General features: G+C 38.6%; 1 protein-coding gene across 1 annotated transcript in view; it reads right to left on the minus strand.

Moving 5' to 3' along the window:
• Positions 1-18,691, minus strand: part of GALNTL6 (polypeptide N-acetylgalactosaminyltransferase like 6) — a 496,893-nt gene that overhangs the window by 200,996 nt on the left and 277,206 nt on the right. The window lies entirely within an intron of this gene.

The raw sequence follows: 18,691 nt of genomic DNA on the forward strand, positions 1-18,691 counted from the left end.
TGCTTTCCTGAAAAACTAACCTGATATGGCGGAAAGACACTGTGACATAAGGGACATAATGTAACTGCTTTAAGGAGATCTTCGTGACTCAAGGAGACTTGAATCAAAAAAGAATACTCGTAAGAATAATAAATTATGTATAGCTACTCAAAAAGATTAATCTTAACGTAAGGACTGAAGGCCCAGCCCGGCCCACAGCAATTGATGAAACTCACCCTAGGGTAACTAAATAAGCATCTGAAGCAATCTCTACACCATCATTGTGAACTTACAGAGGAGAAGCATCCCAGAGGACAGGAAAAGGGCAAACATGGTACCTATTTTTTATAGAATGAAAGAACAATTGAGGACCTGAGAATTTATAGACTAGTCCAAACAGATTCAATCCCCAGAAAAATACTAGAGCAAAAGAAAAAAAAAAGTCAAACCAAAAACAACAATAGAAAAAAACATGAGCACCTATAAAAGAACAAGATGAGAAACCACTATCACAAACAATTCAGTATCACAAACAATTCTGTTTTCCTCTCAAACAGGTTAACTGCCAACTGGATGAGACACTGTAGAAATGCAGTGCATCTTTGGCTTTTAGCAAGGTGGTTTGACATGATGTCCTAGGACTTTCTCGTAATGAGCGTTGCCTGATATCCACAAATATTTCAGAACATTTAAACCTTATGATATACAAGTAACTTCAGTTCTTGTTTTCCTCTATATAAAGGGAGACAGATACAATTTTTTAAAGTCAAAATCAAGCACATAGATTTAGCAACACAAAATTAAGAATACAGGGATTGGGATTCATTCTCAATCAAGGAAGACATGGCACTTAGTCTACAGCTGCTCATGGGAAAAAGCACCATAAGATTCATAGTTACCAAAGAAAGATTTCAAGACAATCGTGAAGCACAATGTAGGCTATCCCAGATCAGACTGACAGATATTGAGATTCTGCAGCAAGGAATTGGCTAGGATAAAGTCTGAATGTGAAAACTAAGAAAACGACCATGAGCGAGACTTGTGTTGAGGGTGAAAAAGAAGAAACAAAAATATGAAAACACAGAACCACAGGAAAAACACATTTTGAAAAACTACTCTATATCATATGTCAATATTTTTAAAGGATTGCACGGGCCCTTTTAAATAGATGTGCACAATCTGGTTAAGAAGCCATGTTTGTGAACTCGGTTTTGGTAAATATAACATGATATCTGGCACAGATGTTACATGTTTGCAAGTACATGTAGGAAAAAATTAAATAAACACATACCTTAAAGCTGACTCACATTAATCTTTATGGATTTGATACTCTTGTAGCACTAACTTTACTAACTTTTGTTTTCACAGATGTTAGGACTCACAAGGGCAGATGTAAATGCTTGCAAATTCTGCTGAGCACTGAAATATATTTCATCTTTAAGAAAATAGTTATGGTGAAGGCTGGGATACTAAAAATACAGGAAGGAAAAGGCTTGGATTATCACAGGAGCAGGATGAAGAATCCACAAAGATAAAAAATTCAGAAAAGCATGCAATAGCTTCGAAGCAAGGAGGGGAGAAGAAAACTTGTAAAAGGAATCAGAACTTCTGCCCAAACACACACAAATACTACAGCAAATCTACTAGAACACATATAAAAGGGCTTTTGTGAGAAAAATGGTAAAGATACTGCAATGAGGTATTAAGCGAAGCTTGGGGCTCTCCTGCTTTGGTGACTAACCTTGCAAGATTTATACAGAGTATTAATGAAGAAGAGTTTGGAGATTGGTGGGAAAGAGAAAAGGGCTAAAGCTGTTCTCTTTCAGCCTTATGCACACATCAGAAGATGAAGCAGTAATGAGCTGCAGGCACTTAAAAGTGAAAACCACAATCCATTAACTGAAATAGGGGAACGTCACCTGCTGGAGCATTATACTTGTGAAGATGGGAATCCCGTGGGAAAGTTGTTTTTGAGAACAGAGCACCTGCTTCCGCAGTAGGCAGTGTTTGTCTGAACAGACCATCATCAGAAACAACGACAATATAGGGCAATATGGTAATAGACTCCCAGCGGGAAAGCCATGTGTCTGTTCTGCTTTAGGAGGACATGCGTGTTCACTCTGGAGAGGAGGCAGCACAGGAAAACAGCAGGACAGGCTGTCAGCTCTGACTCCGGTGGGTCACAGGAGGATCCTCTGCTCAAGAGAACGTATGGTGCTTTCTCGCTTTCTGTAACAGAAACTGAAAACAGCCTACCCTTGATGGCCTATGGGAAAATGCAAACTGTATACAATCTGACATGTATGTTTATTTGTGGTTTTCTATTTTTCCCTCTCTATTGCTGAATTTTTAGATACTCAAAGCTTGCTTTCAGGGAAAAGGAAACAGCAAGAAACCCCTGGCCTGGGACAGTTCAATGTAGCAGCATGTGTAACAGCACCCAAATCCTTTATGTTAAAGATAGGAGCAAGTAAGTATTCTTATTTTAGACAGAAAACAGTTCTTATTCTCATGTATAAATAGCTACTAGTATTTTTCATTACTGTTCTATGATTTTGCTTGGTACAAGCACAGTGACATGCAAATCAGAACTTCAGGTTTTTAGTTTTATTTATTTTTCTTTACCTTCTTTCAATCATCTACATTAATTGTATTTGAAACAAGATTCATTTGTTGCCTTTTTTTTTTTTGGTAGCTACAAATTTTCTTTTCGTTTCTTTGAGAAGCCTCCTTTCACAGCTGGCATGGGTTTGTAGATTGTTTCCAAACTTCTTATCCCAAGAAACAGCAGGTGGACTCCATTGTCATGGGATTCTTTTGCACAGAATAGCAGGAGTACTGTATTTTACTTATTTTTCCAGTTACTTATGGAGAGAAAGCACATGGATAAGGACACGAAAATATGTCACTGAGGATTTTTGTGCAGTAAGTTGCACTATTAGCAGTGGTGACTCTCCAACCAGAGGTTTTCTGCTGCTGCTTTCTGTTTGGCTGTGAGTGAAACTCCTGCCACAGAGCAGCCTGCTGAGGGAGGCAGCAAACAATCATAAAACAGGGAAGATGCTCTCATTCACATATATTGGAAACCACATTTTTCACACGTATTAACAGTTCACCATTTCTGAGCGTATGCCTAATTTGCTTCCTTCTACTCTCCCTGCAGGTGGCTTTCTTGGGACCCATCTCTACCATTTCCTTACAAGCACCAAGGCAAAGGTAATCAGGCAAATGCAATGAATAATATATCTCTCTAAGGTGGTTTACTTTTTAAATCAACAAACCAAATTTAATTTTTATATTAAAGATTTTTTTTGCCTCTTTCACTGACCTCCCTTTTATTTATTTTTTAAGACTTTTCTAATTGTACAACCATGCAGAAGAAACATATTAGAAATGTTTCAAAGGCCAAAGAAACCAGTGGTTCATAAAGAAACCAGTTTCATGGAGAAACTGAAAAAAATAGTAAATTTGATGTTCTTAATTAACAGCAGTAGGCCTTACTCAGGAACAGTGAGAGCTATCCAACACTTGCTGATATTTCCCCTTGTTCTGTTTCCTTTGAGTTGCTATAGAATTAACGTATCCTATACAGCGTGTGACATACTGAAGTTTTCACCACTGTAATATAACACTAGGTACAGATTTCAGTGCTTGGAAGACGTTGGTGGGATTATTACTTTCCTCAGATACAAAACTAATCACTGGTGGCCAGTGAAGGTCCCTTTGAAACTCTCCAGAGTAGTGGTGAAATAAATTGCAGGATTCCAGACAAATTCCAGTTGTTTTAACTACAGTTCAACTACAGAAAGTTCTTTACCCTTTTCAGGAGTGTTTGCCATGCCTAATCCCAGACTATGCTAGACTACTGTTCTTAGACATGACATGAGAACAAAGATTTATCAATAAGGAGAAATAATTTAATGTTTACAAAACATTTTTGCCATCGGTGGAAATGCAAAGCCTGATTAATTGCATAATTACCTTGGATAGGATAGGGCCAGCAGTTCATCCTGGTTTATTTTCTCTCTAAGTATGACATTTTTATACTCTCATTTCATGCTTTGAGTAAAAAAGACTAATCTTAAAATACAGCCTAAAAACATGGTTCATTCCTGATGTTTGATTCCTGATGAAGATTTACTTCATTTTTATTTTCCTGACTCCTTGATGTATAAGAATGCATTCTATGTTCATATATTCAAAGACTGAAGCATGTCTTCATTAGATTCATTAACATCTCTGGTCTCTGTTGAAATTCCTCAGGAAAAAGGACTCTGTATCCCACTTTCTGTTATGCAGTATGTATTCCTACATGCCAATATCTTAATTAACATTAGATTGCCATCTTGTGTGTGTTAGAATTACTTCAGTAAGAGAGGACAGAAAAGAAATTTTAAACCTTGACTGTAATATCTCTTGAAATATTGTATTTTTCTGTTGAATCTCACTGGGTAAAAGTCAAGGTAGTTCACTCAGAGTTAATGGAGGATCAATAATAAATAATAATAATAATAAAATAAAATAAAATAATAATAATAAAAAAATAAAAAAAGAAGATGCAATAACTTTTGCTCAGAAACCCTCAATAATGAGGCTGAATTCTGCTTTCAGCTGCAATAAACTGAATCCAGATAAACATCAATGATGAAATAATAGTAATAAAAAAATGTGACGATACATCACAAGAGGCTTCACTTGGAATAGCGGAACAGAAAAATTCAAGGCAGGCTTGATCAGCAAAATATATCAAAATGGATCCTTATTCCCAACTTTGCTTTAAGATTTCTGTGGACTTACTGGATATTCAGAAAGTAACACCTAGAGCATAACTGTTTATATAAAATGCTAAAAAAAAAAAAATTAACAGCTATAAACATTTTAAGACTGTGATTCTGTATTGGCTAGCCAGAAGAAAGATGCATGGAAAAATGGCACAAAAATTCTCAGGAAAAGAAGAAGAGCCATTTTATAGCTTATTTATAGCTGATATATAAATACTTCTGTAGCTCCACTGACTCACTAGAACTAACAAGTACATCACGTGAGGACCTGCTCTTAGATGTGTTGAATATGTGGACGTGTCAGGTCAAAGTTCACCCAGAAATTAAATGGTAAAACTCTATCCACTATTTTCCTAGAAAAGCAAAAGTAACTGAGGTGGTAAGAATTTAGTTCATATTTAAAAAATACTTTAAATGAGTATGGACATACACGTGCAAACACATAGAAACACACAGGCTTGTCAAAATAAAATGCTGACACTCCTCTCACAGGATGCATTCATTGCATGCTTCTTATTGCTTTGCATATGGAGATGTATACTGCCTTTGGCAACATATCAGTTTATGCATTGTGTGTTTTCATATAAAGATGTGAATTTGCAGAGAGATGCACTAACTACAGTTGGAAATAAATTTCACCTTCCACCATTCTGCTCTTCGTTATCTGAACTGTCCCTATTTTCATCAAATTCTGCACATCAGCAGTAATACCAAGAGAGGAGGAGAAAGTCAAAAGTAGGGAAATTGCAGACATGTTGCTATGCTCTTTTCCACTACTTTTCTCTCCTTAGTTCCTGTCTTAGACTGCACAGACATACAAGCACGGAGATTTCCATTCACAAAGACCTGGTCTTCTGCAAGCACCACAAGTGAGGCTGCAAAGCAGAAAAAATTTCCTCTGCATTATTTTTTACATCTTTCCCTATCCTTCCATGCAGCTTCTGTATAATTCCAGAGTATGAGTTGAATAATTGAACAAGCTAATGCATGAGAAGAAATTAGAGTCACAATTGCCTCTCACCTCTTAAGAATCATTTCTATGTTCATCCCTTTCTCTGTATTGGCACGCTCACGCTGCATTGACTACACCTCACGTTTACTGCAAACATGCACAGAGAATGCTCAAATACTGCAGTTTAAATTGAGTGAAATGACAGTACATATGTGAAAGGAATTCCTTGTCTTCTCTCTCTGGTATATAACAGATTACATGAACAAAAGCTGCAAATGTCAAAAGGCTTTTACAACGGCCCATTTCCCTGTTGAAATGTCATCATTTTAGTCCTTTATTCCACCAAGTCTAGTTCATTCAGCGTAACCTCAGACATTACACTGCATCACAGCCTGGGCAAAGGAACTCACCTCCTGATACCAGATTGTGAACGTGCTAAAGGCCCTGATATAGAAACAAAACAACTGTAGGCTTTGGCTAGTGTGACAGATGTGTCAGGTAACACCTGGCCAGTTTGTCTGATCAGACAGAAGAACCACCATGATTCCTGAATCACAAGTTACTTTCCCTTTACAAGCGTATGCACTATGAAGAATTTCATTAGCACATGTATAGCTGTTCATTAGGAACCAAGATACTTCACTGAGGTTATCTTCTGCCCGACAATATTGTTCACATATGTGATTTGATACATGACGCTGACCCAATAGTTTTCAGTCATCTCAATCAGGCTTAGCAGGTGTGAAGGAAATCAAAGCTGAGAAACCAAGAACCTGGTTGCGACCGCACCGGAAAGTTCTCTCTGTTCTTCTTGATCTGTGTCTCAGGCTCATTATCCAGAAGTGATGCAAAGAAACACTGAACAGACTTGGATAAAGGCGTCTGAAAAAGTCGCTGAGTGTTGTCAAGCAACTGTACCCCTAGTGATTCAAATTGCTAGGCTGGAACTAGCAGGCTGAATCCTGCCTGGATGCATCCCGATACCTACCATGGACTGACAAATCTGAGAGGTAACTAAATCAAAGCATCAAGAAAGAAGAGATTTAATGGTGACCATTCTTCACATAGTCAAAACTACAAGGATTATTATCACCTTGTTGTTTAAGAGCTATGGAACTACAAATGTTAAAGTTGACATAAATGCTTTAACAGTATTTTTCTCCTTATTTAACAGGAACTTATTTGGGCTAAAACCAAAGATCTCACTTGAATTATTTTGATTAATTATATTAATTACATTATATGAATTGCATTAATTATTAATTACATTAGAAGCTAAAAGAGCATTTCTACTGTTTTGCTTTTCTGTGGCAGACAAGCGGAATCGTTACCCCAGCAGAAAAAAAATTAAATGGAATCGCAGCTATTAAGGAAAAAAGAACAGCAAATGATAGGAAACAAATGAATTTGGAAAGAAAAGTAGAAGGGAAAAAATAAACCAAGAAAATCTATTGAGAAGAGGAATTTACTATTTCAATTCATTCTTTGCTTCACATTTTTGTGTCTGTTTGAATAGAAAATATTTACTGATTTATTTTTTCCACAGGGAACCACAAGCAGTAAAAATGATGAAATGCACAGTATCCCAATTATCAACCCACCAGATAAAGGAAGAAGAACAGCCTACCTATTCAGACAGTTCCATTAGTCTAGAGATTCTGTCATTTCTTCTGGCTGCTTTCACGTAAATGATTGAAGCAAGTGTCTTTCACAATTCCCCCCCATCCCCCCCAAGTTAGGTCTAAGCCAAAAATGTTTACCAATGGTATCATCTGTTCTGCTAACTCTATTAAGAGCTGCAAAGCAGCTTTTGCTCAGGACAGTCCATCAATTATTCTTTTAGACATTTCTCACTGAACAGGAGTTTCGATAGTGAGCTGCCTCTCCCTACTTCAGTATGCAAGATAAAGGACTCCAGCAAATAAAGTTTTTACGACTCTTGGATATTAGTCCAATGAGATGATATTTCTAACAGCTTTGGAAGCATTGCCATGAGTAGGAACAGTGTGGTCCTGTTCCTGCCAGCATCATTACACTGAGAAGAGCAGAATCTTTGTTTTGGTCACTAGGATGTTTGCGTATTATGCATGCAGATTAATGCTCACAGTGCAAAACTGAGATGCCTGCACATTAAGTCAGTGAACACTTTCCATCCTTACTATCAGGTGAGAATAGTTTCCAATTGTTTAGGACTTACAGAAGTTAAAATGTAGAACAAGAACAAAAATCCTTCAAACTCTGAATGCTCACCATGTGGTTCTCAGTATCTCATATTCCCTTGTGCAGCACAGTTTAATGATTTTAGTGTTTTGAGGAAGAAAACATGCTTTCCAAGGAGAATAAAGAGGGCTAAGAGGGCTGCACTTAACTGGGAGACTAAATTTACTCAAAGGGTCCGTAGACATCTGCCAGATTCTTCTCAGTGACACTCACTGCAATCTTGACGAACTAAAAAAAATATAAATAAATCCCTGTGAACTTCCCAAAAACTAACTGCAACATACTGGCATTTAATATACAGAAATAAATTAGTAAAATGAAAAGTAAATTCAAAATATAGTGAAGATAGAAATGTCATTACATTTTAAGTATGTTTTTTGAAAAAAAATTAGTTTCTAAATTACTTTTACAAAACCATCACTGTGGTAATGGAAAGTGTGTCTTTATGAAAGCACACAAAGCAAAGAAACAGATTTGAAAAATCCTGCCATCTCTGAAGACCAGAAATTCAGAGCCTGCAGGCTGGCCAGCTAATCATTTAGTCATTCTAGCCTATTGCTATAAATTACATTGTTCAGACTATTCAAACTGAGCAATGAAAAGAAGACATAAAATGCATACAAAAGTAATGAGTGAAAATTTCTCCTTACTTCAAACATCATTCTGCCTTATTAGTCTTTTACAGAGAAACCAAAAATGATGTTAAAAGTGTTGATGATTATGGTGCATGGACCTACATCCATATTTACAAAAAAAGGGAGCTGATGGACTTTCTAAAAGAAAACTTTTTCAGTATTATCTTCAGCTTCATTCTTTTCCATTACAGCCCTATGCTGTAAGAGCAGTGTTTATCTTACACACATCAAAACATTAGAATATACGCAAATACAAAAAGGAACCTGCTCCAAACACACATACGCACTTTTAAATACAGCCTGGGATATTTACATAAATACATAAAGCTGTTGACACTCCTTCCCATTGGGCAGTGGGAAATCCCAGTGCATCACAGAGCACGAGCTAGGCTCACATCCAAGCCTACACATGGGACTCGGTCTGCCTCTGGGCCTGATGCTTCTCTCAGCCTGAAACTCCATACAAGAACCCTCAGAGAGCAATGCTTCAGCTAGCAGCAGCAATGGAGATGCTAACAGAGATGTCATTCCTCCAGCGAACTAGAGCTGCAGAGGCACTAAAGATGGCTACTCCCATTCTTCAAGGTTGATGTTTGCTGCTGAAATCCAGACCAGAAGAAACTAGCCAGAAAATAGCTACCATGGCCTTGCAATAAAGCAATGATCCTCAATAGCAAATTCTCTTTTCCAACACACATATGTGACAGAAGATTCAGATCTCCTCTCCTCCCTCAAAAAGTATGTTTGTGCAGCGTAACAATTTACAGAAATACTGGAATAAATACAATGAATATCCAGATCACCTGCATTTTAGACAACATAATGTTCATATTTTAGAATTAGTAGATGTGTAAGTTTTATTAATTTTTTGCTAACCATTGTGCATTCAGTAGTCTGGTATTTTCAGAAAGAAGGTTTTCCAAAGTTATTAACTTCTTTAGAAGCAGAACTTGATGGACACAGACAAGTATTTTTACTTGCACTACAAGCTTCTTCTCAAAGTAGATATATATAACTTCTTGTCACCTATAGCTCCATTATTAGTTTCAGTAAAATGATTTACATGAAGTTCTAGTGAATGGGGGGGGGGAGGAGAAAATGAAATAACAATAAACTAATTGCTTATATCTTTGATCATTTCCTTGACCCAGAAATCCTTTAAGCACAGGTGTAATTTCAGGCACATGAATAGTACTATGACTCCAATGGAAATTGCTCCTGTAAGTGTAAGAGTATAAGGCTTTCTCTAAAACAAAGACTAAAAATCTCAAGCACTGAGCAAACAGTAAGGATTTCACACATTTTAAGTAAAAAGAAGTCCTCATTTTTTTCTCATGTACTTTTTATACACTTCATAAACACCTTTTTTAGTTAATACAAGTCTATGGCAAGGATTCTGGGGTTCTTAACTTTCACTTGGAAACATTGCATTGAGGACTGACTAAAATTCCTACTGCCGCAAAGATTAATACCAATTGGGGATTTGAGCATCTAAATCAGTGTAAGTAAACAAGAAATTAATTTGTGTCTGACCTAAGAATAAATTCCCTTCAAGACTGGAAAAAAACCCAAAACCCAAACTCCAAACCCTAAAACATTCCTTCAATTTGGAGTGGAACTGATGCTCACGTTGGGTTGCTGTGGTTAGTCTGAAAATGAAAAACCTGACTGGACATACATACAAATGGCTCCTGCCTATTGGGGTGGAGGTCAAATAAAGTTGCCACACTAACACCTTATCCAGTAAAATAATCTGAGAAATTATTAAAATGGCACATACATGAAGGTGGGCCAAGAAATTTTAATCTTCAGGAGTTAAAGTTTATAACAAAGTTTAAGATGGACAACTACTTACATCAAATAAAATGAAACAATCAATTTTTCAAATTGAATGAAAATTGAATTGAATTCTCATCTTGAGAATTCACCTGTCAGCATTTTAAAATAAAATTCACCCTTCAACATGGTCCCAAGTAAAGGACAACAGTGATAACTGAAATGCACTTCACATGGCGAGCAGGAACTGACCCACATCAAATAATGTGTACTTTTAAAATTTAAAACATGAAAAATTTATATAGTTACAATATGACCCCCAAGGCTGCACCGAACCTTTATTCTTGCAATTTATTAATTAGTCTAAAATGCATTTCGTATACTACTAGTGACTTCATAAAACTATAATTTACATTTATTAGCTTTAGTAGAATATATTCTTTATAATTAATGGTATATCCTAATGTAGTTAAACCAGAACAATAGTTCAGATTTCATCCTTAGGCTCATTATGCTGTTAATCTCAAAGATGATACAGAGTTTATCACCTTTGGAAGAAGGGGCAGGCAACTCAAGAAGAGTACAGGGATCTCGTTAGGTCGTGCAGAGAGGAAATTAGAAAGGCAAAAGCCCAGCTAGAACTCAACCTGGCCACTGTCGTGAGAGACAACAAAAAATGCTTTTACAAGTATATTAATGAGAAAAGGAGAGCCAAGGAGAATCTCCATCCTCTATTGGATGTGGAGGGGAACGTTGCCACCAAGGATGAGGATAAGGCTGAGGTACTCAACGCTTTCTTTGCCTCAGTCTTTAAAAGTCAGAGCAGTTATCCTCAGGCTATTCAGCCCCCTGAGCTGGAAGACAGGGATGGCGAGCAGGATAAACCCCCCATAATCCAAGAGGAAGAAGTTAATGACCTGCTATGCCACCTGGACGTTCACAAGTCTATGGGGCTGGATGGGATCCACCCAAGGGTACTGAGGGAGCTGGCGGAGGAGCTTGCCAAGCCACTCTCCATCATTTACCAGCAGCCCTGGTTAACTGGGGAGGTCCCGGACGACTGGAGGCTTATCAATGTGATGCCCATCTACAAGAAGGGCCGGAAGGAGGATCCGGGGAACTACAGGCCAGTCAGCCTGACCTTGGTGCCAGGGAAGATTATGGAGCGGTTTGCTTTGAGGACGCTCACGAGCCATGTGTGAGACAACCAGGGGATCAGGCCCAGCCAGCACGGGTTCATGGAAGGCAGGTCCTGCCTGACCAACCTGATCTCCTTCTATGACCAGGTGACCCGCCTAGTGGATGAGGGAAAGGCTGTGGATGTGGTCTACCTGGACTTCAGTAAAGCCTTTGACACTGTCTCCCACAGCATTCTCCTAGAGAAGCTGGCGGCTCACGGCCTAGACAGGTGCACTCTTCGCTGGGTAAAAAACTGGCTGGACGGCCGAGCCCAGAGAGTTGTGGTGAACGGAGCTAAATCCAGTTCGCAGCCGATCACGAGTGGTGTTCCCCAAGGCTCAGTATTGGGGCCGGTCCTGTTCAACATCTTTATCAATGATCTGGATGAGGGCATCGAGTGCTCCCTCAGTAAGTTTGCAGATGACACCAAGTTGGGTGGGAGTGTTGATCTACTTGAGGGTAGGAAGGCTCTGCAGAGGGACCTGGACAGGCTGGATCGATGGGCCGAGGCCAACCGTATGAGGTTCAACAAGGCCAAGTGACGGGTCCTGCACTTCGGCCACAACAACCCCATGCAACGCTACAGGCTTGGGGAAGAGTGGCTGGAAAGCTGCCCAGAGGAAAAGGACCTAGGGGTGCTGGTTGACAGCCGGCTGAACATGAGCCGGCAGTGTGCCCAGGTGGCCAAGAGGGCCAACGGCATCCTGGCCTGTATCAGAAACAGTGTGGCCAGTAGGAGCAGGGAGGTGATCGTGCCCCTGTACTCGGCACTGGTGAGGCCGCACCTCGAATCCTGTGTTCAGTTTTGGGCCCCTCACTACAAGAAGGACATTGAGGTGCTGGAGCGTGTCCAGAGAAGGGCAACGAAGCTGGTGAAGGGCCTGGAGCACAAGTCTTATGAGGAGTGGCTGAGGGAACTGGGACTGTGTAGTCTGGAGAAGAGGAGGCTGAGAGGAGACCTCATCGTGCTCTACAACTCCCTAAAAGGAGGTTGTAGCGAGGTGGGTGTTGGTCTCTTCTCCCAAGTAACTAGCGATAGGACGAGAGGAAATGGCCTCAAGTTGCACCAAGGGAGGTTTAGACTGGAGATGAGGAGAAATTTCTTTACTGAAAGAGTGGTCAGGCCTTGGACCAGGCTGCCCAGGGAAGTGGTTGAGTCACCATCCCTGCAAGTATTTAAAAGACGTGTAGATGAGGTGCTTAGGGACATGGTTTAGTGGGCATGGTGGTGTTGGGTTGACAGTTGGACTCGATGATCTTAGAGGTCTTTTCCAACCTTAATGATTCTATGATTATATGAAGGATGACAGCAGTTAATTCTTATATTTTGATGCTTTTTAATATTTGCCTCCTGGAAAAAAAAAACCTCCACAAAATTTAACGTGTTTTAACAATTACTCGTAGTCTCCTGTTTCTTTACACAGTTATTTAAACTTGAATCAAACCCTGGTTCTTTATATTTGAGCCAATCCTCTAATTAGCAAATTCTTCACACCCTGAAGAACTGTGCTACACAAAATACTTTTTCCCCAAAATGTGTACATACTATTAGATTTTATTTATTTAATAAAACAGCCAATTAGCCAGGGCCTCCTCATGATTAAAAGTTCTCAAAATCTTACCTTTGACCTAATTGTATTTTGCTACTTTAGGTATTTGCATGAAAGACATGAATATATTTTATAATGATAGAAGTTTTAGAAGAAGAGATGTTCCCTCAGCTATGAGCACTGCATATTACTACGTAAGATTGTAACTTATATTTTCCTAAAGCCTCTTAAACTATTATTTGAATGTAGAAAATTTGAGACAAATATAGTAGTCTTTGGGTTCGCAGCAAACAACAACACATTTAAAAAGAAGGGCACAAAAGTCAATGTTCAAAAACACGTTCAAAAAAATATGTTTCCAGGTACAATCACAGAATTTTAAATAACTCACACCATATATTTATTGAATACATTGTGTAAATTACACATGGGGGAAGAGGAATAATGTTAGCATGAGTACAGAAGAAAATTATTTCACTTCCACTTCAGATATGCAGTAAGACAGCAGATGGAAGGAAAGAAAACAATCTCCTCTTGAACTATGAAAGGGATGTAATTTGTCCGGGGCAAAAATTAACCAAGGGACTGTTCATATAATAATGTTTAATTTTATATATATATAAAATATTGTATGAAACATCTTCCATTGTGTTTCCTTGCAGTGCAATTTTTTAAATCTCTGTTGTTGCTAGTTAAAATTTAGAATGGAAATGATGTATCTTAGCATGAAGCAGTATCCTGTGTGGACTATGCTTCTATGCCCTTCAACATATACTCTTGACATCTGATAAGCTATCTACTGCAGGATGGCTTTTCTCTAAAAGTGACATGGCGAAAGGAAAACCATAACTTCCAGGAATAGTGTCACTATTCCTAGAAGCTGGGAAAATTTTCTCTGAGAACATAATATTTATGCTACTTTCATTAGGCAACATAACTTGCTACAGTCAGCTGCTTTATTTTAATAAATATCAGTAGACATTTTCAAAATACAGAAAATGGAAAAATATCTAGTAATGATCTTTTGAAAACACTGAGTTGTGAACATCCATATATATTTTTCATCCACCTTATTTGATATGCTTCAAATATCCAGACAGGCACCCAAATAAATTTTTAATCTTATGGACCTTAGTGCACAAAGTACAGAATTCATTTTGGATAGGTGGCCGATTTCAAAAGTACTTTGACAAAAAACAGTCAGAAATGATGTTGTACAGTTAATGCATCACCACTTGCATTAGATCCTTGTGCATTTTCAGGCAGAGCAAGATACAGTAAAGTTATCGATGAAGTCTTGAAAGGTCATGAGATCTTTTATAATACCATTCTTGGATTCTTGAGTCCAGGCTTTGAGCTTTCTCTGTTGGATTTTTTTTCTCACTCCAACTTAAAAATAGCTTGATTTTTTTTTTTAAAAAGACATTTAGATCATGCTTTACATTTAAGAAACTGGGAAAGGCTGATGTAATGATTTTACTTTTATCTGTATGTTTTGTGTTTGTATGGTATTTGTGAGAAGGTAGAAACTCAATGTATGTGGCTGAAACTTATTCTGCCTGGTAGCCATGCTACAAGACATGATTTTACTGTGTAGTTGGATGCCTTCCAAGCCTGGGGCAGTGAGGAACACGATGGAGAGAGCACAGATCATTTCCATCTAAAAGTAAAATAGGTATGTACAAAATTGTTTCAAATAGAACATCACTGTCTAGAAGTATCTTTGAACATGACAGTGAGAGTACGAGAAGATGAGGAAAAATCATTTAGCTGTACCAATGCTTTGAAAGAATTTCTTGCTGTGGTACTATCAGAGCTGGCAAACAGCGTTTTCTTTTGTGAGAAGTTAGCCTTCCCCACTGTGGGCAGGTTTTTGATTTAGATCATACATGAAAAGGAAACTGATTGAACCGAGAAGGGTTGGCAACTATTACCTAAAAATTTCACAGAAGGAACAGGCACACTGGAAAAATGTTGTTATTTTGTTATTATGAATAAATAAAAACTTTCTTGATTCATTAAATATATAATCACAGTATTAAGCAATGTACCTATTGATCTTTCACACTGATGCTAATAACACATTTGGCACAAACCAGGTTTCCACGCACAGGCTGTTGGTTGCAGCTATGGTTGACACCTGGCGAATTTTATGGTACTCACGAACAGCTACACTAATTAGTTTTACTTTATTTCTCATTTTAATATCTTTATCAAACAGCCATTCTTGGAAATGCTCTGAGACCTCTGAATACAGACCTCTGGTACAAATATTCATTACAAAGGGAAAAGATCCACTCAGAGCTCAGCTCTTTCTGTAAGTGCCAGCAGAACTGTACAGAAATCTGCAATAGGCACACGCGGCGCTGCCTCTCTCATAGTCTCCCCAGATTAATAGGTCTGGGGAGGAATTATTTGTGGGAAGATACTCACAGCTCAAGCACTGTGGCCAAGTGCTCAGCTGTTGAGTTAAGGGCTGTGGTAAGCCAGCAGGGAACCTTCAATTTCACACGTGAAAGGATGAAAGGATAATTCTTGTGCCAAATCTAGGCCTCAAATTAAGAGTCTGGCGCATCTCTAATTCTATTTGACATGAAACACTCTCTCGGAAGGGTTAGGGTGAATAAGTATTTAACTGAGCTTTATTTACTAGAATTTTATTCATAAGAAACTGGGAGGGACGGACCCAGTAGAAAAATTCATTTTCTTCTTTATTCCCCAAGGACTGGGAAAGAATTGGCAGAGTTCAGCACTCATGAAATTTGATTCAAATGGACCAGTTAGTTAACAGATAAGCACAGATCCAAAAACAGGGGTACAGAGGTCAACACATCAAAACAAAGATGCATCAAATTTTTAGTTCAGAATCTGGCCTGCTGCTACAGAACCTATTAAATATCATTTGGTAAATACAGTGCGCGGCTAGCACATGAAGGTAATGCTATAAATCTCTACTCTGTCTGGCCAGTTGACTAACAAGTAGTGAAACCAGGCACAGTGTATCTGAGGAAGTTTTCATTAAATCACCCTGGTAAAGAAACTACCAATATGGAAGAAAAAAAAAAAGCACAATACATACTATATTTAATACTGGCTACACAAATTTCTATTAAAAAGTAAAGAAGTCCCCTCTGTTTGGGAAGATCACAACTATTCTCTAGTCAAGTAGTCTGAAAGTTCTGCATGTTTTCAGACTTGTGTTTAGAAAACTATCAATGTAAGTCAGCTAAAAGCAAGTTTTCAAATAATACCTCCAAAGTTTGCCTTTACATATAGCTAATTGTAATGCCTACCATGTGCACAAGAGTGCATATTCTTCTTTTCAAACATTTATTAAAACTTTACATCTGAAGGATGCACCTATATGACAGAAAAACAGATTCTTTAAAGAATCTTGATACTTTAACTGTTGGGCTATTTGTCCAGCTGCTTCTACAGTGCAAATGTACAGTCAGGGTGGCAGACTGAGACCTCCTGTAATCTTTCTACATTTGCCCAAGGAGTGCCAAACTACCGGTATGCAGGATGAAACCTGATAATATCAATTCACATAAATAATCAACTAATCCAAGCAGACTTATGTAAAGACCACTTGTTTGCATTGCAAAGTCTGGCAAAGGAGAAAAATGGAACAACCGAAGATTAATTTTTTTAAATTTTAACTTTAGACTTGTTCCCTGTAGGAACTACTTCCTGCCAAACTTCTAAGCTATCCAAGGCTGGCAGCTTGCTTTGGATGAATCAGCAAAAGGCTGTCATGTAGATCTCCTACTTAACCCATTTAGAGAGGCAACAGCAGCTCCTGGTTGCAATTTGTTACCAACAGTGAAACAGCAGTAATAGCTAAGGCTTCTCAGCCACCAGACTTCTGAAAGCCATTATATGGTTGACTGACATGGCAAAGGGTCAAGCAAATGCTGACCATTACAGATTTGCTACAAGCAATGAACTATTATACCTTTTCTCTATGGAATGTTCTTTAGTCCCCTCTTCCCCCAACTTGTCACAACCCAGCAACTTCTGTCACTTTCTCGTCTGAGCCATGCACCATCCAGCAGACTCTCGAATGCAGAAGAAACCTGAGCTTTTAATTCTACTTGTGCCCTGCTATTTGTGTTATTCTCTAGCCCAGACCTAGAGAGGGCAAGACTTACAGAGGCAAAGCCTTTTTCTACCGTAGCAGTACAAGGCGACCAAACCCCACTCTGACTCTGAGCTGCAGTAGTTAGTAGAGACAGCCTTGAGTGCGTCACCATCCTGAGAAGAGTGACAATGACTTCCTCTGCTTTCTGGCCATTCACTTGATGTGTGTGGACTCTCAGAGAAGCTGCGCAGCACATTAGAAAGACAAGTGCCAGTGCCACAGCAAATGACCAAGAGATGAAGCTATTGCCTCCTTCCGCCCAGGAAACATTCGGATGATGTGTAGTTATTTCTTTCTTTCTAAACCCTATTTCATTCTAAATCTGTGACAGAATAAGCTCCTTAAAGAACAACTCAAGATCAGCAAAAGCACTAGGGACATTACAAGCTACAACAGAAATATGAGTGACAAGAAACCTTCTAAAGCAGGTTGTATTAAAAAAATGTCCCTACTCAAGGCTAATGATGAAATAACTTCTCAAAGTTAAAAAAGTAATTTTTTTTCCTGCGATCAGGAATAAATAAATAAATCCTAGTTTGAGAAATAACTAGATAGGTCTAATGTTCGTCTTCTAATGTGGACCTTGTATATTTGATTTTATTCCCCAGCACCTTTGAACACTCATGGAAATTAGTTATTCAAGCTCCTCCTACAGAACATCATCAAAGTCCATGGAGCTCTCCATGAACAGCATCCATTTTGTTATCTTAGAATACTTCGGGGTATCTAGAGTACTGTCAGTTGTTGAAGCAGAGCAACTATTTCATAATGTTTTATATAAAGTTATGCACTACAAAGGAAAGAAGTGGTAATCACAAAAATAAAGTTGTTTCTATTTTCAGGGTCCATTAATACCCATGTTGTCCTAGTTTCGGCTGGGATAGGGTTAAATTTCTTCCTAGTGCTGTGTTTTGGATTTAGCATGAGGAGGATGTTGATAACACACTGATGTTTTCAGTTGTTGCTAAGTGCCCTCCTAGTCCAAGGACAGCTCCCGTGCCTACTGACTGAGCTAGGTACACAAGGTGGGAGGGAACATAATCAGGACAGCCAGCCCAGCTGGCCAGTGGGGTATTCCATACCATGTGACGTCATGCTCAGTATATGAAGGGTAGGCGTGATCCAGGAAGTACCGATCGCTATTTGGTTATCGGTCAGCGCGGGTGGTGAGCAATTGCATTGTGCATCACTCATTTTGTATATTCTATCATTATTATTATTATTATTATTATTTTCCCTTTTCTGTTCTATTAAACTGTCTTTATCTCAACCCACAAGTTTTTCTCACTCTTACCCTTCCGATTCTCTCCCCGTCCGACTGGGGGGGTGGGGGGAGTGAGTGAGCAGCTGCGTGGTATTTGGCTGCCTGCCAGATTAAACCACGACACATGTCATAAAGATGAGGAATTTTTTAAAGAACATTTACAGGTACAGCAAAACTTTAAGAGACTGTTTTTCAAGGTCAGTGAGCAGCC

Source organism: Calonectris borealis, chromosome 4, assembly GCF_964195595.1.
Source record: "Calonectris borealis chromosome 4, bCalBor7.hap1.2, whole genome shotgun sequence".
Classification (NCBI taxonomy): domain Eukaryota; kingdom Metazoa; phylum Chordata; class Aves; order Procellariiformes; family Procellariidae; genus Calonectris; species Calonectris borealis.